This window comes from Plecotus auritus, assembly GCF_963455305.1.
Source record: "Plecotus auritus genome assembly, chromosome: 11".
NCBI lineage: Eukaryota > Metazoa > Chordata > Mammalia > Chiroptera > Vespertilionidae > Plecotus > Plecotus auritus.
This window is the reverse complement of record NC_137777.1, coordinates 6846159-6862630: the sequence shown is the minus strand read 5'-3', so window position 1 is coordinate 6862630 and position 16472 is coordinate 6846159. Positions and strand designations below refer to the sequence as shown.

Here is a 16472-nt window from a genome sequence, read left to right as displayed (position 1 = left end):
GGCTGTCAAGGATTTAGTATGTAAGTCTCATTGTTTAGTATCAGGCTTTGTCGTGTTGGGCTAACGTCGAACGCCAGAGGAGCAGAGATGTTAGACAACGCCAACCATTTTCTCTTCTTTTTAAAATGTTACTTGTCTGTCTTTATCTATTCCAGTGGAAGCTAGAATTCGCTGTGGAGGCCAAATCATAAAATTTTACCTTCCCTTTAGTGACAGCCTCGTACAGAAGTCTCGTACACACGATAAACCAGCAATTGTTTCATTTTTTTAAAAATATATATTTTATTGGTATTTTACAGAGAGGAAGGGAGAGGGATAGAGAGCTAGAAACATCGATGAGAGAGAAACATCGATCAGCTGCCTCCTGCACACCTCCCACTGGGGATGTGCCTGCAACCAAGGTACATGCCCTTGACCAGAATCGAACCTGGGACCCTTCAGTCCACAGGCCGACGCTCTATCCACTGAGCCAAACCGGTTTCGGCTGTTTCATTTTTTTAAAATAGAAAAGTAAGTGGTGGGTTGTGCTCCACTAAGAAATATATATGGGGTCTTTGACCAGCTCGCTGGCACACGGCTCCTAAACCGCCTGGAAATCCACCCATTTTCCATCCGGGTTTTCTCCCTTTCCTGGTCCTCTGAGCTGGAGGGCCTGGCTGCGTGTCCTGTTCCCCGCAGCGCCTGCCCTGGGAGTGTGTCTGTTTACTGTCTAATAGAAGATCACAGTAGACAACCGGCTGGGTTGAGTAATGCCCCATCCCCCCATCCCAAAGCGAAGTCTGCCAGGACCTCAAGAACGGGGCATGATATGGACTTCGCAGGCGAGGTCATACGGATGAGGGTGGGCCCTAACTCCCATGGCTGGTGTCCTTAGAGGAGAGGAGACCCAGAGACGGCGACACAGGGAAAGGCCAGCTGACAGCTGGGGCGGAGGAGGGAGGCAGCTGCGAGCCATGGACCTCCAGATGCCGTGGAGCGTCCCTGCAGGTGCAGGAAGAGGCGCCGAGGGAGCCGCCAGCACAGGGGAAGGGAGATGAGAGAACGGGCCACACGCCCTCCCGCCAGATACAGGCACTCGGTGACGGTTTGCTGAGCGAAGGGAAGACGAAGCTGCTGTGAAGCTGGAAATCACAGGCCCGTTCCTCCGGGGAAGCTCTGGGTGCTCCAGAGATGCCTGTACAAACACCGTCCTGTCCCTGACTAGCTACGGGAACTTGAAAACGCAGCTCATGTCCTGGATCTCGGTGGCTTGTAAAGCGGGAACCTATCCCGGGTCGCGGTGATGATAAAACGCGGTGATGATAAAACACGATGGCACCTGTAGATCCCAGCGTATGGCTGGGGCCGAGAATGTTAGCACTTACTATTATTGTTTGTCACGGATGTGAGTTGGTGTATATGCCCTGGTTGCTATTTTTTAAAAAAATATATATTTTTATTGTTTTTAGAGAGAGGAAGGGAGAGAGAGAGAGAGATAGAAACATCAGTGATGAGAAAGAAACATCGATCGGCTGCCTCCTGCCTGCATGCCCCCAACTGGGGATTGAGTCTGCAGCCCGGGCCTGTGCCCTCCCTGGGAATTAATCAGTGACCTCCTGGTTCATAGGTCGACGCTCAATCACTGAGCCACACCGGCTGGGCTGCCCCAGTTGCTCTTGGTCCCGTAACTGCCACAGTCACATCCCTAGATGATGTTTGTGTTGCCCACCCACTCTTTCTCTCTCCTGACCCCTCACATGCCGGCTGGATGGGACACAGGGGAGTTGCCTTCCGAGCCAGGAGGAGGAGGGGCAGCGGAGAGGGTTAGCTGCTGGGCTTCTCCAGCTCGCTGGCTGTGAGTTTGAAACAACGCCTCTCCTTCCGGGGAGCCCTTGGGGCGAGCCCAGCAATGCCAACTCTCCGCGCTCTGCTTCCATTCTGCTGGATTTTGTTCCCTCATCTCTCCCTCCTGCCCCGCCCCCTCCACTTTGGATTTACCCCGGGTCCTGTGGGCAAGGTTGATTGCTGCCAGAGTTTACTTAGCGAAAGGTGCCCGTGTGACTTGAAGCAAAGACCTGTTTCCGTGCGAGTCAGAAGTGCATTCCGAAGTCAGGAGCGTGACCTCCCGGAAGCCCGGCTAATGCAGGTTTAAGGAGGAGCGGGAACAAAGGTGGTGATTATGGGAGCCGGGGGATGTGGGAAAGGGCAGGTGCGGCAGGGCTGCTAGCTCTCCAGCTCCTGGAGAGTGGGAGCTCAGGGTGCTGGGAACCTGACCCAGACCCCGAGGTCGGTGCAATGAAGGATCTGGAGGAGATCTGCAGTCTGATGGGCCCGGGTTCAAGTCCACCCCTTGCTACCTGCATAACCAAGGTGCCCACCTGTCCCGTGCTGCCGTCCCTGCCATTTTGGGATCGGAAACTGACTCTGGGATGTGAGCATTGATGGGTATTAAATGGGGGAATTAAAAGGGGCCTTTTCAGGGATAGACGATGAATACATGCTGTACTTCCTCATCTTCCTCATTTCGAGCATCGCCCCCTTCTACTCTGAGCATCCTTTGTGTCCTTCCCAACTTCCGTACCTCTCAGGGCCACGTGGTCCATCTGTGAAAACGGCTCTGTTCTCCGTGGAGCTCCCTGAGGTCCTGAAGCTCGTCAGCGTGGTCCTCACACGGACTGTTTCTCATGGCCCCCCTGCTTCAGTGGGACGGGACGCTCTTTGCAGGCAGAGCCCTGTGTGAGATCCCGAGTCTCCCGAGTTCCCGTAGCTAGTCAGGGACAGGGGCCCTGGGCCTGGCCTGCGCCCTCCAGGGAGGGTCCCGCCGCTCTGCAGAAGGGCCGCCTGAGTCCTTGTTCGTGGACTCAGTTCCATGGCATCTCTCGCGCCCTTTGTCCTGGGGACTTGATTGATATGTGGATCTTTGCTGACCTTTCCCTGAAGGATTTTGTGGGCAAAGGTAAACAAAAGGAACGTAAAATAAACCGAAACCCACACTTTCTAAGGTTTATCGTTTGCAGAAGGACATTGTTCGTGTCTTTGCCAGCTCTTTCCAGTATCTCAATCACTTTCAGGCTGTGAAGGAGAGTGGAGGTGAGCTGATCAGATGGAGGACCTACTCGGTGAAAGGGCTTATTATCTTGAAGGTTCCCCCAACCTGTGTAGGGCGGGACCCGTTTTGCAGATACAGGTGTAGATTGCTGTTCTTGTCAGGTCAGGTCTAGTTAAGGGAAAAGAAGGCTCCTGCGAGGTCACCCCGGGGACCTGGTATGAGGGCAGCTGTGTTCCTGTGGCCTCGGTCCTGCTGGGTCCGAGGGACAACTCGGGAGACCAGACGTGTCCACCTTCTACCTGGATGCCACTCCCAGGGGTCCCCAGGACCATTTGTCTTCTCGCCTGCAGGTGGGGAGAGCCACGGTCAGTTTGGGGAGACCCACATCCCCTCCCGCCACGTCAGCCCTGAGCCTGGGGGAAACGATGCCATGCTCCAGGTCACAGCTGGGCACTCTCCCGACTCTGACCAGAGCCACCGGAAGACGTGTGTCATGGGCGACGCGGAGGAATCAGTGCAGGGGAAGGAGCGAGGTGGGGGGCCCACGCAGGCCATTGGGTTGGGCCGTCCTGGTCAGCATGTGGCCGTGGATGGCACTGACGCCTCGGGAGTCTCAGTTCATTGTCTTTTCAAGCAACAGAGCTACTGCCTTCCCCATCTCTGGCTTCCAGAACCTTCTTATCCTGTCGCCCTGCCCCCTAGTCTTTCTCACTGCGCTGTCCCTCTGAGGCAGGACAGCCTAGTGGTTAAGCAACGGGCTCCAGAGGCCGAGTGCCTGGGTTCCTATCTCAGCTCCGTCTCTGACCGCCTGCGTGGCGGGGGGCAAACAGCTTGCTGGGCTCCATCGTCCTCACGTGAAAATGTGTTCAGATCTCACACGGTTGAGGGTGCATGACCTAATATAATACACATCAGGGCGGGGCCTGTGGTCCTGTCGCCTTCTGCTGACAGCGTCCCCACCCCTAACAGATTAAGGAGCAGCTCCTCTCCCAGGCCATGCGTCCCCCCTCCACTCTGACCCAAGGTCTGCTTCTCATTCTGCATCCCGCAGGTCTGAGCTGGGCGACCTGGGGCAGGTCGCTCCACCTCCCTGAGCCTCCTTGCTCAGCTCTTCGGTGACGAAATAGGACCCGATTATTTGCAAGGTTCCTGGTGCCCTGCCGTGCTGGGGCCTCTCACATTTGGTGTGGTCCAGCCTCGCTCCCGCTGCCCGCCGTGTGAACCGGGACATCCGCAATGCACCTGCCTGTGGACACGAACCGCCTGTGCGGTGGGTTCTCTGGTTCTCCTGGTAGAGCTGAGAGCTCCCTGTCGGCAGGGACATCCTGTCCTCTGGGGCGATGTGATTTCCAGCGCCACGAGCCTCCTTCGGTAGCTGTGGTGTACCCTCCCCATTCGGAGCGCGTGCATTGAGCATCTCTTGCGTTCTCAGGGGCCCTGCAGCGCTCCTGCTGCCTGGCCCAGGAGTGGCTGTCCTCTGTGTCCCTGGCAGGGCTGTGGGAGGGCTCCGTGACCCAGGCAGGGGAGGGATACCAGCCACGGGAGGGCTCACCCCCTTGTCACCTCCTGGGAAGCCCACAGTGCCCAGCATCGTCCCACTCACAAACAGCCTCACTGGCACTAGTGAGCAGACTGGGTTCGGGGCACCCCCTGAGCCTCGCTGGTGGAGTTGCAACCATGCCAGCCGGGCAGGGCTGTTCCTGAGTTGATGCTGATGCTTTGCCTCAGTTGCGAGCCCACCGTGGGCAGGTCTGTGTGTCAGTCATTTTCTGTACCGTATCTTACCCACAGCGAACCCCAAAGCACATGGGTTTCCATGGCTGGTTTTTAGGAAACACACAAGGAGACGCTTTTAAAGAGCGTTGGGGATGTGCCCGTGGCCAGCAACGGGCCGCAGCATGGGTATTCACACCTGTTACTTGGTCCCCAAGTCCCACCTCACCCCCCAACCCCCTGGGTGAGGACTCGGTGAGCGCGAGGTGGAGTGTGGGCTCAGGAATTCCAAAGCAGCTGATCCGTGTCACCCCAGCGCCCCTCGGGGAGAATCGGAAATGAAGCAAAAAATAGAGGCTGTCAGCAGGACGGCGGCCATTTCCAGGGGACCAGACCGCCTTGATTTATCTGCCACCAGGCAGGTCCTGGCACACGGGCATCCCCGAGGAATCTGTGCACACGGCCAGACAAATCGCCGCCTCTCCCTTCTCCAGAAAAAGACTAAATCAGCCGTGGGCAAACTACGGCCCGCGGGCCGGATCCGGCTGTTCTATCCGGTTCTCTTGCTCTCCCCTCCGCTCCTTTACTTTGAATTTATATTAGTTCACACAAACACTCCATCCATGCTTTTGTTCCGGCCCTCCGGTCCAGTTTAAGAACCCATTGTGGCCCTCGAGTCAAAAAGTTTGCCCACCCCTGGACTAAATCGACACCTCTTTTGTGGCATCAGCATTGAAAAAACTCTCACTTTACAAACCCGAGAGAAGGAGAAAGTGAGGCACGCCAGGGCGGGGAGAGCGGGACCCACCTGACTCTGGCCCAGAGAAATGCTCCGTCACCCCTCCCGCCGGCCGGCCGCCCTTGGCTGGCTCTCAGAGGTGCGACAGTCCCCCTGCTGACTCTTGCTCATCCTAAAATTAACAGCACAGCCGCGCTGCTGCAAGGAGAAGACACAGGCAGAGGCCAGGAGACCTAGGAGCAGAGAGAGGGCGTGGCATGCGTCTCACACCCACTTGGAGGTGCGTGCTGTGGCTCCCCGGACAAGCTGTGCCGGGACTTCCTGGCCCGGCTGTCTCTGTGCCTCCTGCCCCGTCCAGCAGGCTGGACCGACCCAGGGCACCTAAGTCTTCTGGTTTCCAGAGCACCCCCAGAGCATCCCATATTTAGGGGACGTTGGTGTTCAGAGATGGCTCTCTTAGAGTCGGGGAGGAAGTAGAGGCCCCCCGTTTTTCTGAAATACCTGGTAGGAAGGGTCAAGAAAGAAATGACATGTTTTGGCCCAGCCGGCGTGGCGCGGTAGTGGACGGTTTGATTCGAGGTCAGGGCATGTGCCCTGCCTGGGTTGCAGACTCGATTCCCAGTGTGGGGCGTGCAGGAGGCAGCCGATCAAAGATTCTCTCTCATTATTGATGTTTCTCTCTCTCCCTTTCTCTTTCTCTCTGGGGGAAAAAAAAATGACATGTTTGGTCCCAACCGCTTAAGAAGCAGAGGAGAGCTGAAACCGGTTTGGCTCGGTGGATAGAGGGTCGGCCTGCGGACTGAAGGGTCCCAGGTTCGATTCCGGTCAAGGGCACATACGTTGGTTGCGGGCACATCTCCAGTAGGAGGTGTACAGGAGGCAGCTGATCGATGTTTCTCTCTCATCGATGTTTTTAGCTCTCTATCTCTCTCCCTTCCTCTCTGTAAAAAATCAATAAAATATATTAAAAAAAAAAAAAAAGAAGCAGAGGAGAGAGAAAGAGAGACTCAGCCACGAGAACGGGGCTGTCGGCCGTGTTTTCCTGTGGGGCAGCTCTCTGTTGGATTCCGTGCCACGAGGCCCCAGCATTTCATTTGCAAAGTCTCCCCCTCAGCGCTTTCGGGGCAGGGTCAGCTGGGAGGCAGCGGGGCACGGAGATCCCAGGGACCAGGGAAACCTGGGAGGGACGGATTCCCAAGCCTCCAGGGCTGTGCGTTGCAAGGCTGCCGTGCCCCAGCAACATGCTTCTCCCGGAGAAATTAGAAAAACGTGTTACCCAACATCTTATTGAGGCGACACGCATAAAAACGCACACACCTCACACACTGAACATCTGCGCGTGGCTGCCGCCTGGATAAATAGGACATGAGCAGCATGTCAGGAGCCCCTTCCAGCCACTCACTGTCCCTGCCCCTCCCCGAGGATGACCTTGTCCTGACCTCTAACAGCAGAGGTTCATACGACCTCTTTATGAATTTAATATAAATAATATCGTATGCCCTCCCTCGGGCCTGGCTTCTCTCACCCAAATGACGTTGGTGAGACGTGTTCATGTGTTGCGTGTAGTTGTATGTTGTTCTTATTACTCCGTAGTATTCCATGGGTACGTGTGTGTTTTTTTAATTCCTCACCCCAGGATATGTTTATTGATTTTTAGAGAGAGAGGAAGGGCGGGGGTGGGGGGGGGGAGCTATAGATGTGAGAGAGAAACAGGATCGGTTGTCCCGCCAACACCCCCCTCACCCCGCCCTGACCGGGGATTGAATCCACAACCTCGGTGTGTGCCCTGACCGGTAATCAAACCCACCACCTTTTGGTGTATGGGATGATACTCCAGCCAACTGAGCCACCTGGCCTGGGCCCACGGTGGTGCGTGTTTTTAAAACTCTCCTCCTGCTGAGCGTTCAGGGAGCTCCAGGGCCTGGCTGTTAGGAGTAGTGCTGCCGTGAGCATACTAAGATGTATCTTTCGGTGAACACGTGCCCATTTCCGTGAGTTTGTACCCAGGAGTGGGCCTGCTCAGTCCTGGGCGCACACACGTTCAGCGTTAGCGGACGATGCAGAGCCGTTTCCCAAAGTGGTGGTTTGTCTTTCTTCAGAATGTCTGTCCACCTGCCTGCGTGAGAATTCCAGCTCCCCGTGGAAACCAGCCCTTGGTATTGTCTGTCTCTTTAATTTTGGAAATGAAAGAAGGAGCCAATGGCCTGAAAGGACGCACGTGCCCCAGAAAAGGCTAAGGCTCCCTTTGGTGATACTGGAAGTTGTGTGCAGGGCCCTGCGCCCGCATCCTGGCGGGGGGAGCCCCAGGTGCCGCCTCCTGGCCCGAGCCTCCACACCACCCCGCTTCCCTGCAGTAATACCCAACAGAGCGTGCCACAGTCCTTCCCAGCGACGGAGCCTCAGTGTGCCCGGCCCCAACCACACGGACTCGCTTCACACTTGCCTGGGGGCCTCCGTAAATATTTAACAGGCTGTGCCCCCCATTCTCTCCGCTGCCATCAACTGGGGCGAGAACCATAAATCCCTGCTTGCCCTCCTGCTGTAGGCAGCCCTCTCCGCTGACCCAGCGCCAGCCCTGCCGTTCTGGGGCGATGCTGGGGCGATGCTGGGGCGATGTTGCTCCCGGCCTGGCGGCTCATGGAGTTTGGAGCTGTGGGAGCTGAACTTGGCGGCGACTCGAGTTCTCAGCCTGTGCCCGGAACACGCCCAGGGCTTTCTGCTGATTTTCCATGGAACCTCACAGCAGGTTCTTGGATCAGGAAGCTAGGGGTTAATAAACACATTCCCCCAGGGGAACATGGCTAGCCCATGTGATAGTTTGGCTTCAAATTTTAATGTCTTAACCCCTATCCTGTACTTTTCTCTTCGGGCTGATATTTAGACACACAAACTTCCCTTTCCACTCATCTTTCTCTTGGGTCTAAAAGCGATGCTGGGGGCGAAGCGGGGGCGGTGCTGACATGGAGAGCCCACCCTGGGACCCCTGGTCACTGAAGAAGGATTAAGACGAAGGATGGGTGCCTTCTGGGATGGTTGCTGTGAGCAGTGGGCTCCCAATGATGCCCAGGTCCTCGTCCCCAGACCCTACGGATATGCTGTCTTACGTGTCAAAAGGGAGTTTGCAGACCTGATTACGGTTCATGACCCGGAGGTGGAGAGATTGTGTTGGATCCTCTGGGAGGTGCCAAGGGAATTACATGGATCCTTAGACGTGGGAGGGAGGCAGCAGAGTCAGGTACAGAAGATGTGACGCTGGAGGCGGGGCCACGGGACGCCGTGTTGCTGTGTGTGGTGGTGGAGGAAGGAGGCCTCAGCAGAGGCATCTGAAGAGTGGCCCCGGAAGCTAGAAAAGTGAGGAGACAGATGCTCTTAGAGTCTCCAGCGGGGACCATCCAGCCCAGACCTGATTTAGCTCAGTGAGACCTGCATCAGCCTCTGACCTGCAGAACCGTAAGATCATACATTGGCCTTATTTTACGCCACCAAGTCTTTGAAAATTGGTTGTGGCAGCAAATTGTTCTTGATGACAATTGGTATAAGGTCGAGCTCATGGACTGCCCAATTTCTAACTCTGTTCTTTGAGTTTCTAGCTGTGTGATCTTGGGCAAGTTTGTTAACTTGTCTGGGTCTCACATTCCTCCTCTCTAAAACAGATATAAGGATAGTCTCTGATGCAGAGGGGTGCTGCGAGGTGTAGGTGAGGATTCTGTGCCTACGAAACGCCCGGTGATAAGTTTTAGGTGTGGATTTCCAGGCAGGAATGAGGGGGGCGGATTGGGACGCAGACTTGGGAGCTAGACCGGCCTCACAGGCGGGCTCCTCTTACACGTTTGGGTCAAGGGAGCTGTCCGTGTCCCCGTTTGCTCATCTGGAACATAGAGGCCGGAGTTCCCCTGTGGCTGGGGGTTGGGATGGGATGGTGGCCAGGGCTCTTGCAGGGCGAGTTACGGGCACTCCGTGGAGGGCGGTGATTGCCATCCGTGGGTGGTGGTGACTGTTGGGGCTCCGGCCCTGTGCATCGTGGATGCATTTGTTCTTCATTTACCGCCGTAATAATTTAGTGCCCTGGGCTGGGAGACAGAAGCTGGGACAGTCCTGGGGACCTAGTAGGCACCCAGCCACCACTGGATGAATGAATAAAAAAGGGAACAGGCTCCAGCCGTGCCCTGAAGAACCTCGCGGTGCAGGGCGAGGCCTGGAGCCACGCCAGGCCTTTGTGGCCGCCTTCAAACAGAAACAAACAAGGAGCCACTTCCCACCAGCTGACCCCAAACCCCCTCCGCACCCTGCCAGGACCTCTCAGCCCTGCAGGCGAGGCCAGGGCTGTGTGCCAGGCCTGGCGGAGCTGTTCACTCCCTAAGGCAGCCCCCTGACCTTTCTGGAACCTTCTCTCCTCATCCTTATAGTGGGCATCCCTCAGCCCCGCGTCTTCCCAGGGTAGTTCTGAGGAGCGCTCTGTGCCCGTGGGAGGGAGGCGACACTCCCCTGAAGGGTCCCCTGGTCCCCGCCTCACCTCTGTTTGGGTACCAGGGCTATAGGGCAGTATTTTTGAAGTTCCCCTCTTAGTATATCGGGGAAATATAAAGAAAGGAGAAGAACCACCTACAGCTCCGGGTTTGTGATTGTAACAAGATTGGTTTTCCTTCTTCTCATCCACAGGCCTGATCTTTGGACCACAAAGGAGTTAAGAAGATACGCCCCGCTCCCCCCACCCCATGGCCATACCGGTCAGCTGCAGGGAGCGTCACGCGAGGATTTTCCGCCCCGTGTGGATTTACAGTGACGTCCAGCTGCTGCGGAATAGTGCCGGCGGAAGCCTTCCTGGACTTACCCGCTGCTGGATGCTCCAGGTGTCGGGGAAGCCCCGGCTGCGAGCGCCGAGCCTCGTGGATTCCACAGCCGGGATGCCCGAGGGGGACGGAGGACCCCAGCTTCCTGAGCTCTCATCTTGGGTCTCTCCAGCTCCCTGCGGGGCTCCCCAGAAAACGTAAGTCCCGCCTCACACCTTATGCATGTCTGCCAGGCGCTCACCTGGGCCTCAGGTGACTCCGGCCTGGCGGGTGGTAGCAAGGTCACTGGACGTGGCCGGCTCTCCAGAGGAGCTGGCATTGAACGAGCGCACTCGGGGTGTCTGGCTGGGGCTGGTGCTCGGGGGAGGCTGGTAGGAAGGGCAAGGTGGTTCCCCGGGAGCCACGGCTGTTTCCTTTGCGGACACTTGTCATCGTTCCGGTCACTCACGGATTTCCCCGGTGTGTGTGTCTGTCTCCACCTAGCAGACCTTGAAGGCCAGGAGAGCCTGGTGCCTGGTGCACGGTGTCTCCCGCGGCAGGAAGGGCGCATTAAGACCAGGGCATCGATGAAGACATTGGAGAGTCAATAGGGAAGGTAGCATTAGGGGGCAGTTTGGGGGCTCTGCGCTTCGAGCTACCAAGAGCTGGATCTCTGCCTGTGGACCTAGCTTGAACCTCTCGCTTGTACCTACCGCGTGACTCCGGGCGAGGCCCTGCTGGGTTCCTGGCCCCTCACTATCCAGTAACGGTGAAGGAGGTCGTGCCTCACAGGCCTGGTGGTAGAGGATTGCAGCGTGGAGGCCGACGTGCTGACAGCCGCCGTGCCTGGCACGCAGCAGACACCGAGCCATGGGAGGGCTCGCCGTGGCGGGGGGCAAGCATCTGGGGAGGAGAGGTGTCACTCGAGTCTTTCTGGGCAGAGCCAGATGGGCTGTGCTGGACTCTGAACTGGGCACCGTCGGTTGGCATGGACAGTTGATTAAAGGTCACAGGCCGCGCCGCCTGTGGGAAGGCTGAGTGGCAAGTCAGCAGCAGGTGAGGGAGGGAACAGCTGGACTTGGACTTGGCCACGGAGGCCTGTGGCGGTTTTGCAGTTGACAAGGGGGAGGGCTGACTTGGCAGCCGTGAGGCTGGCAGCTCCCAGGGATGTTGCCTTAGCGTTGGGCTGCCCGAGGGGAGGGCAGCTCCCACAGCCAGTGTCCCCAGTGCCCGGGTCACCTGGGGCCACCTGGCCCGCGGCTGCCAAGACGGCACTTGGGGCGGGGCCTGGGCTTTGGTTTGGATTGGGTTCCCAGTTCCGCTCATGCCTGCTGGCACCTGTCCGAGGGCCGTTCCCCCAGCTCCTGACAGACACAACGGCCCGCTGGTTATCCCACGCTGTCCAGTTCACAGCCCCCGGGTGTGCGGTGACGGTCCATTCATGGATGCGTGACGTTTGATCTCGTCTTTCTCCCACACTGGGAGGTCCTCTCTGCGAGGCCAGGAAACACGTTCATCTTGCTCGCAGGCTGAACACACAGTAGGCGTCTTATTCATTGCACCAGTTAACCAGATCGGATGGTGACGTTAGTGGTTTCCTTTCAGCTTCCCTGACAAGGACAGCCGAAAGGGAAACACCTTTCCTTTGGAACGTCCATAGCACTTAACCAGCCCAACCGTCCCACTAGATGGGCAGTGGTGCCCCAGTTTACAGCCCAGAACTTGGCGGCTTTGGGGCCATCCAACGTCCCCAAGGTTATTTATTCAAGCGAAGGCAGAGCAGGAAGCCAAGAAGGATGTGTGTGTGTGGGCGTGTGCGTGTGCGTGTGTGTGCGTGCATGTGCATATGTGTGTGTGTGTGCGCGCACGCATACGCTCGCCTGCGCCGAGCACTGCCAGCCATGGGGTGCTCTTGGGGTGCTTAGAATGGGGCTCCCTCTTTGTCATCCTGGAGAGAAGGACTTTTCCTAAGAGCTCAGTGCCCCCCTGTGTGAAGGAGGCAGGCACCGTGCTGGGCCCTGGGATGCGGTGGGATTGGCATCACAGTCCGGCGCCTGGGGGTTCCTGGTCCCCAGGAAGCCTGTGCCCTGGGGTGAGCGTGATCGGCAGCCCAGCATGATGGGTGCTATGCTCCCTCGCCGTGGCCACCAGGGCAGGGCCGGGAGTGGCCCGAGGAGGGCGTGGGGAGGCGTGGGGAGCCGGGAGGGTTGGCTGGGCTCGGAGTGGTGGGCAGACCTGTCCTGGGGTCGGGAGGGGCTCCCCTGGAAGAGTGAGTGGGGCACCCCAAGGCCCAGCACTGCCCCTTTTGCTTCTGCCTCGGCAGGGCTCTGGCTCCTCTCCCTGCCATCTCCCCCCACCCTCCTGCTGCGGCTGCGGCACCCCCACTTATCATCTGGCCCACAGCCCTGCATTTTCTCCTTTTATCGTTACTCCCCAGGACAACCCCATTGTGGTGGTCCTGTTATCTCCTGCTCCTCCCGGGAGAGTGAGGGTGGGCTTGGGCACCAGGGGACAGAATGGTCACGGAAAGAAATGAGACTCCCGCATCCCCGCCGCTCTGAGCACCTGCCCGTCTGTGGGGGCGCCCTGTGGACAGTGACGGAGGAATAACCGCCGCCTATGGAGCCGGTCTCCGGGCCAGGCGCGTGGCAGACATGACCCCGTTTCCGGCCCAGCACAGGCCACTGGGGTCGGCATTGTGATATGCTCATGGCTAGTGTTGAAGTCCCAGGAGCACAGGGGGGCTCCCCAGGACACACAGGCAGGACTGGAAAGCAGTTCTTTCAGATTCCAGAGCCACTGAGCCACCCTCCCTGGAGCTGTGAGATGCAGCGTCTACCGCCTCCTTTTTTTTATTTTTTTAAATATATTTTATTGATATTTTACAGAGAGGAAGGGAGAGGGATAGAGAGCTAGAAACATCGATGAGAGAGAAACATCGATCAGCTGCCTCCTGCACACCTCCTACTGGGGATGTGCCCGCAACCCAGGTACGTGCCCTCGACCGGAATTGAACCTGGGACCCTTCAGTCCGCAGGCCGACGCTCTATCCACTGAGCCAAACCGGTTTCGGCCCGCCTCCTTTTTTTACTTTGTATTAAAACCATTCAAAAAAAATCTTTATTGTTGACAGTATTACTTAGATCCTTCTTTTTCCCCCACTAACCTCTTCCAGCCAGCTCCCGTCCTTCCCCCCAACCCCGGCCCCACGCCCTCACCATCCCATTGCCCGTGTCCACGGATTACGCATGTACGCATACAAGTTCATTGGTGGATCTCTTCCCACCCACCCTCCCCTGCCTCCCCTCTGAGGTTCAGCAGGCTGTTCATGCCTCTGGGACTCTACTGCCTTCTTCGCCCTCAGATAAACCAAAAGGCAGATCGCCTTCCTCCTCTGGGCCTTCGTGCCCTCACTGGCAAGGAAACTGTCTCCTAGGACTTCTGAGCTGGGACACGCACTCGGGGGCAGTGATTGGGAGAGGGTGGTCTTTAGAGCAAACCCTCACCCCCACGCAGGACCCCTGGCCGAGCCGCGTAGGGACGGTGATGGCTGACAGGTTGCAGCACGCGCCAGCTTCTCCACGCGCTCCAGAGAGAAGTTGGGCAGTTCCCCGGGTCCCTCGGACCCCGTTTCCGCCTATGTGAAATGGGGTGGGGGGGCACACCCACCTCCCCAGGTTGGAAGGCTAACTAGGCACATTCCAGGCGTTCTTAAACACCGGCCATTAGGCAACGCCATGGCCGCCATGGAGAAGCCCCTGCCTCCAGACTCAGCCTGGAGAGCAAGTCCCAGCACTTCTCTCAGGGTGACCCCGGGGGCCCAGGTACCCCGGTGGGAGCAAAACACACGGAAGTTTGGAAGCTTTGCTGTGTGACCTTCCTCTCGTTCCTCAACCTCTCTGAGCGGCACTTTCTTCGCCTATGAAGTTGGGACCCAAATGCTGATGAATCTCTAGTTCTTACCTCTCAGCTACTATTGGCTCTCTAAATGTGAGTTCCTCCCCCAGGGGACCCTGTGGCTGCTGGTGGCTGCTGGTGGCTGCTGGTGGCTCCTGGTGGCTGCTGGCCTCCTCCCTCCCTCCCTCATCCCAGGACGCTGTGTCTGGCTTTTTTTTCTGGAGCCTGTGGGTGTGAGGCTTGCAGCCCCCCTCTCCCGGGTGAGTGCTGAGTGTCAGAAGGCTTGAGAAAACACTGGCCTGTGGAATTCCAAAGTTAATGAAGGGCACAGATTCCAGGAGGGTCTCTGCTTGACCTCCCACCCTCCTCCACCCCCCTGTTACCCCCGAGTGAGCTTGGAGCACTTGAAGGTTTATAGCAGCTGTACACTGAACTCTCTCGGAGTGGGCCAGGATGGTGGCCTCGGCCCCTGGAGGTCGGGCCAGGGTGGCTGAGTTTGCGCCTCCCCCTAAGGGGCCTGGTGAACCAGAGAAAGGCACTGGGAACAACCCAGGCGGGCAGGGCACGCCATCCTGGGAGGAGGGGAGTACATGTGAACCAGTTGGGGTGATTCTCAGCGGTCGGAAGGAGGGGCCGAGTGAGGGGCTGTGTGAGAGGTTTGAAAGCAGACCCACTTGCCTTAACCAAATAAACAGAAAGGAAATCCTTTAAAAAATTATTATTCTGACCTTAGGACCCAAGTAGCTCTTCACTTAGGGCTGGTGGAATTGGGTAAAAAGAACAGGCTTTTGGCCCGGCTGGCGTGGCTCAGTGGTGGAGTGTCGGCCTAGGAACCAGGAGGTCACGGTTCGGTTCCCCGTCAAGGGCCTATGCCTGGGTTGCAGGCTCGATCCCCAGGCTCGATCGGCATGCAGGAGGCAGCCAGTCAATGATTCTCTCTCATCATTGATCTTACTATCTCTCCCTCTCCCTGCCTCGCTGAAATCAATAAAAATGTATTTAAAAAACAAAACAAAACAGGCTTTTGGTGACTGATACAGTTCCAAGATGCATTCTTTGTGTTGGGCTCACAGGTCCTTCGTGGAAAAGGCCTGTGTGAGTGTGTGTCTCCGTCGGCCCTGGCCGCCCCCTCACCTGTCTCCTCCCTGGGATGCTGGGCAGGGTGGCCCCCTTTCTTTGTCTTGTCAAAGTCATTTTGCCGGGCAGTTGCAGGGGGTAGAGGTCTTTCTCTCCCATCTGTCAGCCGCCCATCCTATGGGGGTGGGGGGCGCGTTCCAGGGAGAGGGGGGTCAGCCCCACCGATTACCAGGAACTGCCCTGACCTGACCCTCCCCCGTGAGGCTTATCTGGCTCCAAGCGAAGCGCAGCTGCTGGTGGTGAGGTCTCTGAGTCACTCAGAAGTTCTGGACCGGGTTTCGCGGGAGGCGATGACATAAACAAATAAACATTCGCCAGGATCCGCTCCCAGCTTTCAGCTCGCGCCCGGCGCCCTGGAAACTCTGTTGTGTTGCCTGTTCAAAGGATGCTCAGGTTCTTCTTGACAGAGAATTCTCCCCATGGAGAAATGCTCCCCAGAGGTCGTTGGGGCTTGTGAACCCCGGGGCTTCCTCGGGCCGGGCCGTTACTGCCTCTTTGGGGAAGCCAGGTTATTGTGAGAACCCAGTGAGCGAGCTGGGAAACCTGGCCCTATTGTTGGCCCTGCCGCTGAACTTGACTCCTAGTAAACCCCGAGTCTAAGTCAGATTAGCCAGTCATTGCTCTGGGCCCATGATCCTGCTGCCCAGTTGTTGAGTCAGCTCAGGCAAGAGGCTCGTCTTTCCACGAGGTGGCCGTCCTCGCCGTGTGCCCCTCACGTGCCTGGTGAGAGGACCAAATGAGTCACCCCCGGGAAGGGGCCGAGAGTGGACAGCGCTGGCCTCCCGGGGCCGGCAGGATGGCTGAGGCTGGTCAAGGGAGCAGGGTGGTGACAGAGGCGATGGGGTCCGGCACATCCCTAAGGTGAAGGCCAGGCGGCAGGGGATGGCCCAGGCGGGTTCCAGATGCAGGCCACCTGCCTCCTTCCCAGCTCCGCGTTCCTTGGTCCTTCAGACCGACTTGCTGGACTCCGGAATCTGCGGCCGAGTGCTGTGGCCGTTTCTTTGCACAATGGGAATGGTGCAGGTGGGAAACAGAAAGCGAGACGCCACCACGGGTCCTCCGGCCCTTATTCCCACCCCCGGATGAGCGGATGTGAGCGGAAACGGCATGCTGGCTTTGCATCATGGCCTCTGATGAAGTTAAAAAAAAAAAAAAGAGCCCTAGCTGGTTTGGCTCAGTGGATAGAGCG

At 57.6% G+C, this 16472-nt stretch overlaps 1 long non-coding RNA gene across 1 annotated transcript in view; it reads left to right on the top strand.

Annotated features, from left to right (window-relative positions):
- The window catches only part of LOC308236735, a 467360-nt gene that overhangs the window by 54326 nt on the left and 396562 nt on the right, over positions 1 to 16472 (top strand). Inside the window, exon 2 of the long non-coding RNA XR_013959325.1 lies at positions 10140 to 10467. This is a non-coding gene — a long non-coding RNA (uncharacterized lncRNA). The remainder of the gene's footprint in view (positions 1 to 10139; positions 10468 to 16472) is intronic.